This window comes from Oncorhynchus keta, chromosome 33, assembly GCF_023373465.1.
Source record: "Oncorhynchus keta strain PuntledgeMale-10-30-2019 chromosome 33, Oket_V2, whole genome shotgun sequence".
Classification (NCBI taxonomy): domain Eukaryota; kingdom Metazoa; phylum Chordata; class Actinopteri; order Salmoniformes; family Salmonidae; genus Oncorhynchus; species Oncorhynchus keta.
In genome coordinates this window covers 8,826,757-8,841,948 of record NC_068453.1, presented here as the reverse complement: position 1 = coordinate 8,841,948, position 15,192 = coordinate 8,826,757, and the positions used below count along the sequence as shown (strand labels likewise).

The 15,192-nt window shown below is 43.0% G+C and overlaps 1 protein-coding gene across 3 annotated transcripts in view; it reads left to right on the top strand.

Annotated features, from left to right (window-relative positions):
* The first annotated feature begins 563 nt into the window (after nt 1-563).
* The window catches only part of LOC118366170 (D(4) dopamine receptor-like), a 28,893-nt gene continuing 14,264 nt past the window's right edge, over nt 564-15,192 (top strand). The window contains exons 1-2 of one of the 3 annotated variants that reach the window (XM_035748634.2): nt 564-1,134; nt 10,690-10,877. The gene's annotated coding sequence lies outside the window, so the exon portion shown is untranslated. The remainder of the gene's footprint in view (nt 1,135-10,689; nt 10,878-15,192) is intronic. The other 2 variants (XM_035748633.2, XM_035748635.2) reach the window with 2 other exon arrangements.

The window sequence follows — 15,192 nt, the reverse complement described above, 5'->3', positions numbered from 1 at the left end:
ACACACACACACACACACACACACACACACACACACACACACACACACACACACACACACACACACACACACACCCTGACACACACATGAATGAGCATATGTATGTATGTTTTCAAGAACTCTCCAGTTTGCCCTCCACTATTGAATAATCCTGATTTCAATTGAGATGAGTACAAGACTCACTACTCTCCTTAGGGCAGATCACTGACAGGCAAGTGTTACTCACGCTTAAAGTGCTCACCCTTACAGCCACTTCTATTTAAGCGGTCATATTGGTGAGACTCGTTGAGATATACGCGCAGTTCATTTTCTATGGTGGGTTCCATGTAAAACCAAATAGAATGTAGAACCATGTCTATTCTACGAGTTCTATTTTTGTAGCTGGCAAGAAGCCCTGAATCACTGATTCAGGTACAGAGGCAGTAAAAGAGGGGTGGAGTCAGAACATAGCGAGACCCAGTGATAGGGCAGCAGCTGTTCTGTGAGAGTGAAGGGAGCGGGTAGGGGTGCACAGCAGCCTTTAACTGTTAACCAATCACAGAGGCCTCAGGCAGATCATGAGTAATTAAGCAAGTGATGGTCCCTCAGCATCCAGAGAGAGAGGGAGATAGATGTACAGAGAGACGGACAAAAGTGAGGAAGGAAAAAAAGAGAGAGAGAGAAAATAGAGAGAGATAAATAGAGAGAGAGAGGGAAAGAAAGAGAGATAGAGAGAGAGAGCGAGACAGAGATACATTTAGAGAGTGAGAGGCGAGAGTTTGTGAGTTTGAGCACACTCTGTGGCTGAGTCTTTGAAAAGGGAGACGATGTGGGCTCAGTCATGTTGTGTCATATCATAAATGTGAAGGCAGGGGGACAAGTTTCTGACAGACGGCTCAGCAATAGTAAAACTCTGCACAGTTGCGGCGCGGGAGGAGATTGAGTAGTGAGTAGTGAGTAGTGAGTAGTGAGTAGTGAGTGTGAGTGCGGAGCGGGAGAAAACAGCTGTTGACGGACAGTTTTGTGGAGCTGAGTGAAGGAAAGCAGCGGAGCAGACAACATCAGGGCTGACTGAGACAGTTTGGACTGGGAACCTCGGAGTGACAGGGATAACAGGATTGATAGACTTCATGGGGTCAAAGCCTTGATATTGATGTGAGTACGTTTTTTTTGCCTTTTGTGCTATATTTGTTGTTCTGTGTTTTGGGATTGTTTTACTCTTGTTGAAAATCAAGTCCTCTAATACCAAAAACAAACAAACCGTGTAATTGATACAAAGGTGATGACAAAAAAAAGTCTAAATAAAAAAAGATCTGCAGAAAATGGTGAAAATGGTTTTTGGAAAATGGTGATATGATTCTGCATATTAATACATAAGATGGTTGTTATACCCAAATGTTCAACAGTAATAAACAAGTCATTTGAGTTTTCAAAATGGAAAAGCACACTATTGCTATAGCACAATATTTTTTCTTCCCAAAGATTGTCCTATTAAGGAGAACGATTATAATTATTTCTTAATCTAAACAGATCAGGCATGATTAGTATCAAGACAGAGAGAACGGGTGCAGAACGTTGTTGTCCTCTATCTAATCATCTTAAGGGTAGCATCTCTAATCACCACTGAGTTTGACATCAAAATATATTGCACCCTTATTTGCACCATTAAACATCTCTGTGGAGAGTGCATACGTGTTGCCTTCGACCAATAAGACAGCACACTGCTGGCCTCCTCTGACCAGTGTGAGCCTCAAGGGGAGGGGGGGTAGTGTCAGATTCTGTCTGTGAGATAAGACACCCCCCAGGGTGGCATGGTGCACAAAAGGAAATAACCACAGAGCCTTAAAGCCATCGAAAAACCAGCAGTTACTCATTTAGTACTTCCCAGACAATTACAGAATTATTCCACGTAGAAATGTAGTTCATAGAACACTTGTTCTCTATTAGTGTGAGGGGTGAGAAAGACCAGCGTCCCAACTATATTTCAGTATTTCCATTTCTAAGAAACCAAGAGACTCTAGCCTACTGGAACACGCTCTCATGGCGTGCTCCTACTGTCTCCTGCTACACACTACAGCACAGCCACATGTAGGGCATACGCAGCATCATAACCCCTTGTTAATACAGTCCTGGCTCCGTTTCCATCTTCTCTAAACCCAACGCCACCACGCTTCCTAGTAAGCAGCTGTTGGCACAGTTGGTCGCAGCAGCTCCGGGGGCTTAATTTGGACCCCCTACCACCCAGGCCAACACCCAGCACCACCCAGCCCAGTTTGATGAGCTCTGGTTGGGCTCCAACACAACGATAAAGACCTTGGATACGGAGCGATAACATGGGACAGGACAGGTGGTTCGCAAAAACACAGTTAAAGGGCAATGAAAACATAAAAGAGGCTAATTCAGCAAACATTTTTTTGATATTGATAGACACAAAGTAAGATTTAATTTCTTATCTGTCAGACTGTCAGTAGACTATATAGAGCTGTCAATGAAACTGACGGATAGCACACTCTGGAAAACAGCAATGCTTTAACGGAAAAGACTACCCAGGTTACATAAACTACGCCTAACTCGACGTCAGAACATTTAGTGAGCAGAAAACAAAAGATAAACAACTTTCTTCTTTAGACAAGCTTTACCTTCTACTAGGTTCCCAAGGCACCACACTGTGCAGCTCTCTTTAACAACTGTCTCATGCGTGGAAAGATTTCCCAGACCCTCCCTTTGACAACCATGTGTTTATATTATTTAAGTTGAACTTTTGATACTTAAGTATATTTAAAACAAAAATACTTTTCGACTTTTACTCAAGTAGTATTTTACTGGGTGACTTTCACTTTTACTTGAGTCATTTTCCAATAAGGTATATTTACTTTAACTCAAGTAGTATTTTACTGGGTGACTTTCACTTTTACTTGAGTCATTTTCCAATAAGGTATCTTTACTTTTACTCAAGTATGAAAAGTGGGTACTTTTTCTGCCACTGGTCAGCAGCAACATCTTGACTGTTGTATAAAAACGGCACTTTTTCTTTTCTACTAGCACTTTTGCCAATAACTATTTTATGGTGAACAGGGTGCCATTTGGGACACACGTGAAGAATCTCAGATTAAGCCCTCCATAAATCCATATGTCAGGTGAGCTACGGGTTGGTTCTAGAGCACCGAGCATCCTAATATGTCCGCCTGCCGTCTCATTTGCTATTGTTTCGATGAACACGATCATTTCAGAATCAATGGGAGGTGCACTGCTGACCTACATGCCATTTCTGGCATCATTGGTATGTATGCAGCCTCCAAGTCAAGATTCAATCAAGACACGCTCTACACATTCCCCAACATCCCATAAAAAAAAACATTGATAGACGAAGTCATGGCCATATATCCGCTTCCATGCTACAGAATCCCCTACTTAAGTCCTGTCAGATACCCCTGACAAACTTAATCTTCCATTCACAACTGTTGATAGATAAACATACACACACACATACATACATAAATATAAATATATGTATATATATATATATATATATATATACTAGCACATATATATATATATATATATATATATATATATATATTATACCTTTCTCCAAGAAGACCTGTCAGATCAGTAGGCTAGCAGTGAACAGTGACCAGTGGTGGCTCGTTTGGTGACTCATTGTAATGGTTGGACTTAAATGAACGGAACAGTACTAAACACATTTCAAACACGTTGTTTCTATGCAATGTGCTTGATACCATTCCATTCCGGCCATAACGATGAGCTGTCCTCCCCTCACCAGCCTCCACTGAAACAGACCATGTCCTGTTTTCAGACTGACTGGCTGAGACATGCAGCACATTATGCTGTTAGGTTTTTTTTTGGAGCATTTGTCGCCTGTTGCAGACATTTTCTAGAACATCTGTGGTCTCGCATCACTTGGCGTGGACAGAGAAATGACGTTTCTATATCACGGAGAAATCACCTCTCAATAAATCTCTCACAGACCCGTGATGATTCAAATGGGTCCTCTCCTCATGCAAAACGACAGGCAGCTCATTAGCCAAGTAAATTAAATCTGAGGCCCCGGATCAGCATCATCTTTATGACAAAGGACGTTTCTAGGATACCGACCAGCTCGTCGTGTGTGTGCGGAGACTGGAGAGACACAAGTGTCCAGTTGTTGCTGCTACAGTAGTATTAAAAGACAGCCGAATACTGACCGGCAGACATCACACCGCAGTAGGCTGACAATGTACATTTTGGGGGATTTTAGCGGGTTGTTTGGCACGGCTAGGGTGATGTGTTTGATAAATGGCAGCAGCAGCACTAGTGGTGGCGAGGCCTGCGGAGAGTGGTGTTGGACAAACGGCCACACAGAGAGAGAGAGAGAGAGAGAGAGAGAGAGAGAGAGAGAGAGAGAGAGAGAAAAAGGGTTGAGAGAGACCACAGAGAGAGGGGGTGAGAGAAAAAGGGAGAGATAGGATGAAGGGAAATTATTGATACAGGAGGGAAAGGGTCGAGGGAGAGAGAGAGAGAGAGAGAGAGAGAGAGAGAGAGAGAGAGAGAGAGAGAGAGGGGAAGGAAAAACTACAACCGGTGATTAGGATAGAGTGTAAGAGAGACAGACAGACAAGAGAGCGAGATAGAGGGCAAATACAGGTCAATGCTGCTGGGGGGGCACTGTATTGGTATGCAGATGCACACACACATAGGCAAACACATGTCATACACACTCCATTCCAACCGCATATGAGCTAATAGATGTGACAGGAAGCTAACACATTGCACATACACACACCTGCAACATAAAACGATTATGTCACAAACAGATGCTTTTAAATGGTTTCGTGTTCTTGTGCTTTACGCGAGTCTAAACCTAGTGTGTGGAACAACACCTCGCCCCAGGAGTCAATACAAACACCCAAGCTGACAATCATGCTATCCTCCTCTTCCAATACACATTATGTCGTCTCCATGTTAGCTGTTGCCTGTGTTCCCGCCTGGCTAATTGACTGTTCAAGTGTTGAGGGTGACGGACTGAGACAAGACGAGATGCAGCCAGTCTGTGATGTGTTAGGCGCTGTAAGCTCACACACCCATGCAGGCAGGGCTCACAGGACCAGTCCTTTCGGTCATTTCCTTCGTGTAAATGGGTTGAAGAAATGACCACTTAGACTATCAACACCTCTTAAAATGCCATTTACACTCCTCTCTCTCTCTCTCTCTGTCTATCTTGGCTTGCAATTCTTATCTTTCTACACATATTGTTAACCCACACACACTACTCAGACAAGCAAACACACACAACAACAACTCACAGACTTACATCTGACCCCGGCATGTCTGTTTCTGTTTTCTGATTCTGACAGCTCCTTGCCCCATCTTCTACTCTTGTCTCTAATGTGTCCCAGCATGCTCTCTGGCCCAGCGCTAATGGCCTCTGTGAACAGAAATACTGTAAAAAAATATATTTGTAAAGGCATTTAAGCAACACAAAAGGATGTCACGGGCTGTCTCCTGTTCAAGTATATCTCAGAAACAGCTAAAAACACTATTAAGCAGCATCTGCTGTCAAATTTTTTGCTTTCAGAAAAAGTTAGTTTCAGGCTAGGCTTCGGTTGGAAAACAAATTGACATTCAGCAAAATAAGGCGTATATCTATGTTTTGTTGTCAAGGCTGCTTGATTTCCCGCTTATATCTCTCTTCATCGCTTTCACTCTGTTTTCCTCCTCTCCCTCTTTCTCTCTCTGTCCATCCCTCTCTCTCTCTCTTCCCTCTCTTCCTCTCTCTGTCCCCGCTCACTCCCTCTCTCTGTGCTATGGGCAAAGCTGGCGGGTGATTTACAGTTTTTCTCAATTGCTAAAACACAATTTCCTGAAAACATTAAGCACAAAACTTCGTCTTCAAGCACTATTTACATAACCTCTGACTCCTCTCGCAAAATGAAACATTCGCCTTGAAACAGTTCTACCTGTGTTCAAAACACTGCTCTCAAATCATTAACAAAGTGATCAAAATGATATACACTCTCAAGCAGTCAGTAAACAATACACCGAAAAATAGAAAACACATTGTTCAAAACCTACAGTTCTCAGGGAATCAAAAAAAAATAATTCATATTTTTCCGTCATTATCTTTTGATGAACGAAAACATGTTCTATCATAGTAGCTCAAAATTGATCAGAAATGACTACTCTGCTTTGCTCTTTGCAATTTTGTTTTTTGTTCTTCCTCCTCCTTGTACCCCTATTTTTACAGTACTGTACCCTGCATCTCACAAACTTGTCCTTTGTCTCTGTGATACTGTTATTCTTGTTCTTTGTTGATATGAACCTGCAACCAGTCAAAATCTATTGAGCAGTCAGTACTGTTAATAAATGGAAAGCACAATGTTCAGGGCCATACAATTTGTTCATTGTACAGTATACAGCCTACAATACCCTGTACTACAGTATACAATACTAAAAGGGACAAAAAGGAGTAAACATGTGATGAATGTGCTTCTTCTTGTCTTTGGGCTGGGTCAGGCCAGAGCACTTCGTCGACATCACAAGCAATATTGTCCCTCCTGAGGCAACGGGGGAAGAATCCTCTTGTGTGCCGTATCCAGCCCTGACATGATTCCTCACCTATATCACCACAGGCTAAATCCATGGCTTGCAGCAGATATACTCTGGTGTAGGGTTGTCCATCATACACTTTCCATCTCCAAGAGGAGAAAAACTCCTCAATCGGAATCAGGAAAGGCGTGTATGGAGGGAGGTACAAGTTCATAAAATGCCCATTGATGTTAAACCATTCCCTTACCTGAGCAGCTCGGTGGAAACTGACATTGTCCCACACTATCACATAGGTGGGAATGGGATTCTCATTTAGCTCTTGACCCTGCTGCTCTTGAACCTGCTGCTCAAATAAAATATCTCTTAGATTGGCAATAAATCTTAGAAAGTACTGGGTGTTATATGGCCCGAGTGTAACATGGTGATGTAGAACACCATGGTTGCTGATAGCAGCACAGATTGTGACATTTCCACCTCGTTGACCAGGTACTTCAACAGTGGCCCACTGTCCAATCACAGCCTCTCCTTCTCCTCTTTGTTAGATTGAAGCCTGCTTCATCGACAAAGATGAACTCATGGGGTCTGTCCAAGGATTCCAAGTCAAATATTGCCTGTGTAGAAATACAATATACTGTATGTAGGATTTTGTAAGTCGTACAGAGACAGTGCTGGGCTTCTGATTCACATACATTGTATGTACTGAAGAGTAATGTCCTTCAAATAGTATGTGTTAGTACTGTAGACAATCTGGATTACAGTAAGTGTTTCTGAATGTACATTTAGTTGCACATACTGAGCTCGCAGTTCTTTCACCCTTAGTGAGTTGCGCTCAAAAGGTGCTCTGTATACTTGTTTCATTCGCATCCTGTTACAATGGAGAGCAATGGTGTAAATACTCACACTGTTGATTCCCTGGAAGTGTGTGTTGTCTTGTATCACTCGTTCCTGGATTTCTCTGAATCGTGTTGCATTATCTTGAAGGACCATGCCAACTATAATGGCCTCTTGCTCCCGAGTGAATATAGCTGTTCTTCCACCTGCATGTGGCTGCCTTGCAATTCTACAAAAAGTAGTTGTGCAGTTACAAAACATATTCATGCAGTACAATACATACAGTGATTAACTTTACAAATGTCTATTGAAACAGCTGCATATAGTGTAGTACAGTAGATTTGCAATTACAAAAATACAGTAGTATACTGTACCTGTTCTCTTCTCTGAATGTCCTTACTGTGGTGGACACAGAAAATCGTCTCAAATTGGGTTGCACTCTAAGTCCTGCTTCCCTCATTGTCAGTCCATGGACAAGAACATGGTCTATAACTGTTGCTAAAATTTCATCAGATATTTCCACTCTTTGTCTTCCTCTTTGTCCTCCTCTTCCTCTTTCTTGCCCTCCTCCTCTTCCTCCTCGTTGCCCACCTCGCATACGCACTCGTCCTCGACCTCTCACATTGTTTCTTCTATCCATTCTCAGACTTTCTCCTTCCCACCTTCAATAACCTGTTTGCTCTCTGAACTGGCTTATATTGGTCGTGTCGCATCATTTGAAACAGGTTAAATCAATTTTGAGTGGTTGTGTTCACTCAATGACATGTCTTCTCTATTTGTATTAGATTGTTGCCACTTGTGTTTACCAGTATGCATGACATGTGCATTAGAGCGCAGAATGTGTTTTGAGAATGAGAATGTGTTTAGAGTTTTGCTGAAAAGTCTAAGTGAGGTCTTCAAATTGTGTTTTACCATGTGAAATGGTTTGAGGTATTGACAACAGACGGCATAATTAGCCAAATGAGTCCAGGCAACTGAGAACTCTGTTCAGCCAATGGGTTTTTAGTGTTTTAGCAATTGAGAAAAACTGAGCTGGGTTGGGCAGAAACACACCAGCATCCATTATTGCTAACAAGCCAGAGACAGCATCAATACATCAACCAAAGTCCTATGAGCACCACTTATCAGTGGCTGTCATGTAACGTAAAGGTGCAAAGTGAAGGTATATAATTACAGAATTCCATTGTTCCTTTTTAAGAAGAATATCCACCATGTATTATATTCATTGACCATAATTACTGTAATGGTCTCGTGTTCAGGGGCTGTTGAAGGTGTGTCGGTGCTTATGTTGGCGTGTCCAGAGGTGTGGGGGAGTAGCCGTGGTTGGTTGTGTGATGTATTTTCTTACAAAGAAATGATCACTGAACAACATCTCCGAACAACATCTGAAAGTTCCTACAGCAATACAGATACACAATGACAGTGGAAAGACATCCGCGCTTCCGATGTACCATCGGTAGTTCATCCTTTCCGGTCACAATCACAGCACTTGGAACTTGCAACAAAACAATACTTAGCCTATATAAAAAATGCTCATGTGTCAACTTTATTTGACAGGGTATGCATGCAGAGATTCCACTTGCCCATATTATAGTAACACAACAAGAAGTTTCATGGTTATCTAAAATATTCGCTGTTTAACTGAGGGCAGCAGAAGTGAAAGTCTACCGATAGGTTCCTCAGTAACCGCTACTGTAATGCGTTTTCGTGTGAGTCTCCCGACAATATTCACCTGAGACCACTCACCTTGATAGTGGGACTTTGGTAGGTAGGTCATCAGAGAAATCCCACGTCCAATTAAACAGGAATTGGAGCCGAACAATGTCCAACTCTGACAGCCTGACAGACAGAGCGAGAGAAAGGAATGTTGCTTTGACTAATGGTCTTCCGACTGGGCTCAGACATCAGTTCAATGTTTTTATTTACATTTGGTTGCACTGTCAATATAACGTGAATTCAACATGAAATCAATTTTTAAAAAATCACCATGACGTTGGATTTAGGTTAAAAGTTCGGTCAAAAAACATGAAATGCCCTGATATTGATGGCTTATTGTCAATCTAATCAGTTCCCCACATTGAATCAACATTTGGGGGGGTTGAAATGGCGTGGAAACAACGTTGATTCAACTAGTTTTCGCCCAGTGGGTTGTTTGTGCACCGCAGAGTGGTTTTGCCCCGGGGGTTGAGGTGTTGTTGTAAGAGTGGCGATGGCTGTCCACGTCCTGCTTTATCAGTCCATTCCATCTGATCTGATGGACCTCAATAACTCCCACTTTATTCCCCTGTCTTGTTTTTTCCCTTTGCGCCGCTCTCATTCTAAGCTGCAAGCTCCCGCTTGGTTTGACATTTAAGGCGGAACGCCGAGTCCGCCGACCACGTAGATGAATTACCTGCTACACAGCAGGCCTAGGAAATGCTTTGTGTGTGTTTGTGTGCATGTGTGTGTGTGTTTTTTTGTCCAGATTGCTCTTTTGAATTTAACCAAGATATTAAACACAGCAGTGAGCTTAAACACCCTCCAGATCACAATTCAAATTTCCACCATGGATCAAAATTCAAAAGATCAATCCGACTCTGCTTGGGACAAATGCTTCTATTTGGCAAACTGTGGCTATTATCAGGAGAGATCCCTGAAATAGGAACATCATCAATATAATCACCAATGAATACATCTGGACTGAAGTCACATTAGTTGACAACTCAACAAAGGTAAATCAAAACTAGGCCGAACTAGTTCTCCAAAATTGGAAAAACAACAAACACTGCTTTCATACCTCATCTATACAAGTGAAATGAGCTGGGACAGTTCGAGTGGGTCTTTTTGTAGATTGTGCGAGCTCTCATGGGTGTCATGGCAACCCTCGCCTGTAGCCCGCAGGAGAAAAAGACAGTTCCATATCACAGGAAAAACTGCTCTGATCTGGAGCACGCTCAGTGGGGAGACTGTGGGAAAAGAAGATGTGTTGTTTCAGAACAACATACAAAACAACAAACCAAAACAACAATAAGACAGGGAGGGAGGCTGCACACGATGAAATCTGAATTAGAGTTAAAACTATGACACGAAAGAGGGGCCAAGGGAATAGTAATAAACTTTCCTTTAAAATCTGTCCTCAAACTGAAAAGCATTTGGGGAATATATCAACAGTAGACTAATGAATCAAATACCAAAGGATCATTTTTGGGTGGAGTTTTCCTCTAAACTGCAGATGCCTACTGTACCATCACTTCGGATTAAAAATACCGGTCCCTCTGGGCTACTGAGTTGCGACACAATCAGGTTAAAGAAAATGTGCTTTCGTTTTTTTACATCCCACCTCTTCCATGGCAGGTGTGATCTGTGATGTCACTCAGGGAGACGAGCATGACTGAAGAGTCATCTCTATAAAACATGGATGTCACGGGTCTCAGCGAGGGGAAGCAGTTGGCTGACACACACACGCTAAACACGCGTGGTCTAGAATCAGCGGTCAGGACACACATCACGCTCTGCCCGTCTCCCGACCTCATTTCATCAAGGTATGAACAGATTTGGCAGGACTTGCACACTATCACAGATTACATGTGAGTAAGACCACTAAACAGGTTAACATCAGCAAGGCCGTGGGGCCAGACAGAATACCAGGACGCATACTCAGAGCATGCGCTGATTAGCTGGCAAGTATCTTCACTGAAATGTTCAACCTATCCCTGACCCGGTCTGTAATACCAACTTGTTTCAAGCACACCATCATAGTCCCCGTGCCCACGAATGCCAAGGTAACCTGCCTATAGCCATGAAACGCTTTGAAAGGCTGGTCATGACTCACATCAACACCATCATCCCAGACACCCTGGACCCACTCCAATTCGCATACCGCCTTAACAGATCCACAGAGGAAGCAATCTCTATTGCACTCCACACGGCCCTCACCCACCTGGACAAAGGGAATACCTATGTACGAATTCTGTTCATTGACTACAGCACAGCATTGAACCGTACAGTCCCCTCCAAGCTCATCACCAAGCTCAGGACTTCCTGACGGGCAGCCCCCAGGTGGTGAGGGGAAGCAACAACATATCCGCCACTCTGACCATCAACTCGTGGGCCCCTCATGGGTGTGTGCTTAGTCCCCTCCTGTAGTCCCTGTTCACTCACGTGTTTGCGGTTGACAAAACGGTGGTAGGACTGATGACAATGAGGCACCCTTTAAAGAGGAGGTCAGAGACCTGGCAGTGTGGTGCCAGGACAACAACCTCTCTCTTAACGTCAGCAAGACAGGAGGAAATGGAGGTGCGAGCACTAAAGAATGAACATGGTCATACACACCCACACAGTTATGAAGAGGGCACAACAGGGCCTCTTCCCCTTCAATAGGCTGAAAAGATTTGGATCCTCAAAAGCTCCACAGCTGCACCATTGAGAGCATCTTGACTGGCTGCATCACCGCTTGGTACGGCAACTGCAAGGCACCCGAGCGTAAGGTGCTACAGAGGGTGGTGAGTACGGCCCAGTACATCCCTAGGGCCGAGCTCTCTGCCATCCATGACTTCTATACCAGGGGGTGTCAGAGGAAGGCCCAAATAACTGTCAAAGACTACAGCCACCCAAGCCATAGACTGATCCCTCTGCTACCGCACGGCAAGTGATACCAGTGCACCAAGTCTGGAACCAACAGGACCCTGAACAGTTTCTACCACCAAGACTGCTAAGCAAGACTGATAAATAGCTAATCAATTGACTACCCAGACTACCTGCAAATACCCTTTTTTGCACGAATTCTCTTGCACTGACTCTATGCACACACACTGGACTCTTACCCACACACACACACACACACACACACACACACACACACACACACACACACACACACACACACACACACATTACACTGACACCCCACCACACACATACACTGCATACCCCCACACACACACACACACACACACACACACACACACACACACACACACACACACACACACACACACACACACACACACACACACACACACACACACACACACACACACACACACACACACACTCACACTCACACTCACACTCACACTCACACTCACACACACTTTTACATTCACCACATATGCTGCTGCTACTGTCTATTATCTATTCTGTTGCCTAGTCACTTTCTCCTACCTGTGCAGATGCCTTATTCACACCCTTTGACTTTTTCCACATTTTGTTGTGTTACAGCCTGAATTTAAAATAAATTACTTTGAGATTTTGTGTCACTGGTCTACACACAACACCCCATAATGTCAAAGTGGAATTATGTTTTAAAGAAATGTTTACAAATGAATAAAAAGCGAAAAGCTGACATGTCCTGAGTCAACAAGTATTTAACCCCTTCATTACGGCAAGCCTAAATAAGTTCAGGAGTACAAATGTGCTTAACAAGTCACATAATAAGTTGCATGGACTCTGTGTGCAATAACAGTGTTTAACATGATTTTGAATTACCACCTCATCTCTGTACCCCAAACATACAATTATCTCTAAGGTCCCTCAGTCGACAAGGGAATTTCAAACACATATTCAACAACATGTGCCTCGCAAAGAAGGGCACCTATTGGTACATGGGTACAAAATAAAAATAACCAGACATTGAATATCTGTTTGAGCATGGTGAAGTTGTGAAGTTATTAATTACACTTTAGATGGTGTACCAATACACCCAGTCACTACAAAGATACAGATCAGCTTTCAACACCATAGTACCCTTAAAGCTCATCACTAAGTTAAGGACCCTGGGACTAAACACCTCCCTCTGTAACTGAATCCTGGACTTCCTGACAGGCTGCCCCAGTTGGTAAGGGTAGGTAACAACACATCTGCCACGCTGATCCTAAACACGGGAGCCCCTCAGGGGTGCGTGCTCAGTCCCCTCCTGTACTCCCTGTTCACCCATGACCCCATGGCCAAACACAACACCTACACCATCATTAAGTTTGCCGACGACACAACAGTGGTTGGCCTGATCACCGACAATGATGAGACAGTCTATACTGAGGAGATCAGAGACCTGGCAGTGTGGTGTCAGGACAACAACCTTTCCCTCAATATGATCAAGACAAAGGAGATGATTGTAGACTACAGGAAAAGGAGGACCGAGCACGCCCCCATTCTCATTGATGGGGCTGTAGTGGAGCAGGTTGAGAGCTTCAAGTTCCTCGGTGTCCACATCACCAACAAACTATCATGGTCCAAACACACCAAGACAATAGTGAAGAGGGCACGACAAAGCCTATTACCATTCAGGAGACTGAAAAGATTTGGCATGGGTCCTCAGATCCTCAAAAAGTTGCATCACCACCTGGTATGGCAACTGCTCGGCCTATGACCGTTCGCAAGGCACTACAGTGGGTAGTACATCACTGGGATCAAGCTTCCTGCCATACAGGACCTATATACCAGGCAGTGTCAGATGAAGGCCCTACAAATTGCCAAAGACTCCAGCCACCCTAGTCATAGTCTGTTCTCTCTGCTACCGCACGGCCAGCGGTACCGGAGCACCAAGTCTAGGTCCAAAAGACTTCTTAACTGCTTCTACACCCAAGCCATAAGACTCCTGAACAGCTAATCAAATGGCTACCCAGACTATTTGCATTGTCCCCCCTCATTTTAATGCTGCTCCTACTCTCTACATATTATCCATGCATAGTCACTTTACCTCCACCTACATGTACATATTACCTCAATTACCTCGACTAACCTGTGCCCCCGCACATTGACTCTGTACCGGTACCTCCTGTATATACCCTCACTACTGTTATTTTACTGTTACTCCTTGATTATTCTTTTTTTAATAAAAAACAAATTGGCTTCAGTTCATTTTAGTTAATACTTTTTAACACTTGTTTTTTCACGAAACTGCATTGTTGGTTAAGGGCTTGTAAGGAAGCATTTCACTCTTGTATTTGGCACATGTGACAAATACAATTTGATTTGATTTGATTTGAGTTTGATTTGATTTGATACCGGCGTCCTTCCTGGAAGGAAATGGCTCTAGGATTTCACCATGAGGCCAATGGTGATTTAAAGCACAGTTACAGAGTTTAATGGTTGTGAGAAAACTGAGGATGGTCATCAACACTGTACTTACTCCACAACACTAATCTAAATGACAGAGTGAAAAGAAGGAAGGCGTACAGAATAACAAATATTCCAAAACATGCGTCCTGTGTGGAAAAATGCACTTAAGAAATATTGGGGTAAATCCAACACAACAGGAGTTTTAATATTTTGTGCATGGTGGTGAGCTGCATCATGTTATGGGTATGCTTGTCATTGGCAAGGACTAGGGAGTTTTTTGGGATAAAAATAAATGTAATATAGCAGTCTGCTTTCCAACAGACACTTGAAGAGGATTTCACCTTTCAGCAAGACAATAACCTGAATCACAAGGCCAAATCTACACAGGAGTTGCTAACCAAGATGACATTGAATGTTCCTGAGTGGCCTAGTTACAGTTTTGATTTAATTCGGCTTGAAAATCTATAGCAAGACTTGAAAATGGCTGTCTAGAAATGATCAACAACCAACTTGACAGAGCTTAAAGAATAAAATATATATATATATCATGGGAAAATATTGTACAACTCAGGTGTGAAAAGCTCTTAGAGACTTACCCAAAAAGACTCACAGCTGTAATCGCTGACAATGATGATTCTAACATGTATTGACTCAGGGGGTTGAATACTTATTTTATTGAGATATATTAGTGTTTTATTTTTCACAAATGTTTAATAAATGTTCACATTTTTCTTCCAATTTGACATTACAGAGTATTTTGTATAGATCAATGATAAGAAATACAATTAAATCCATTTT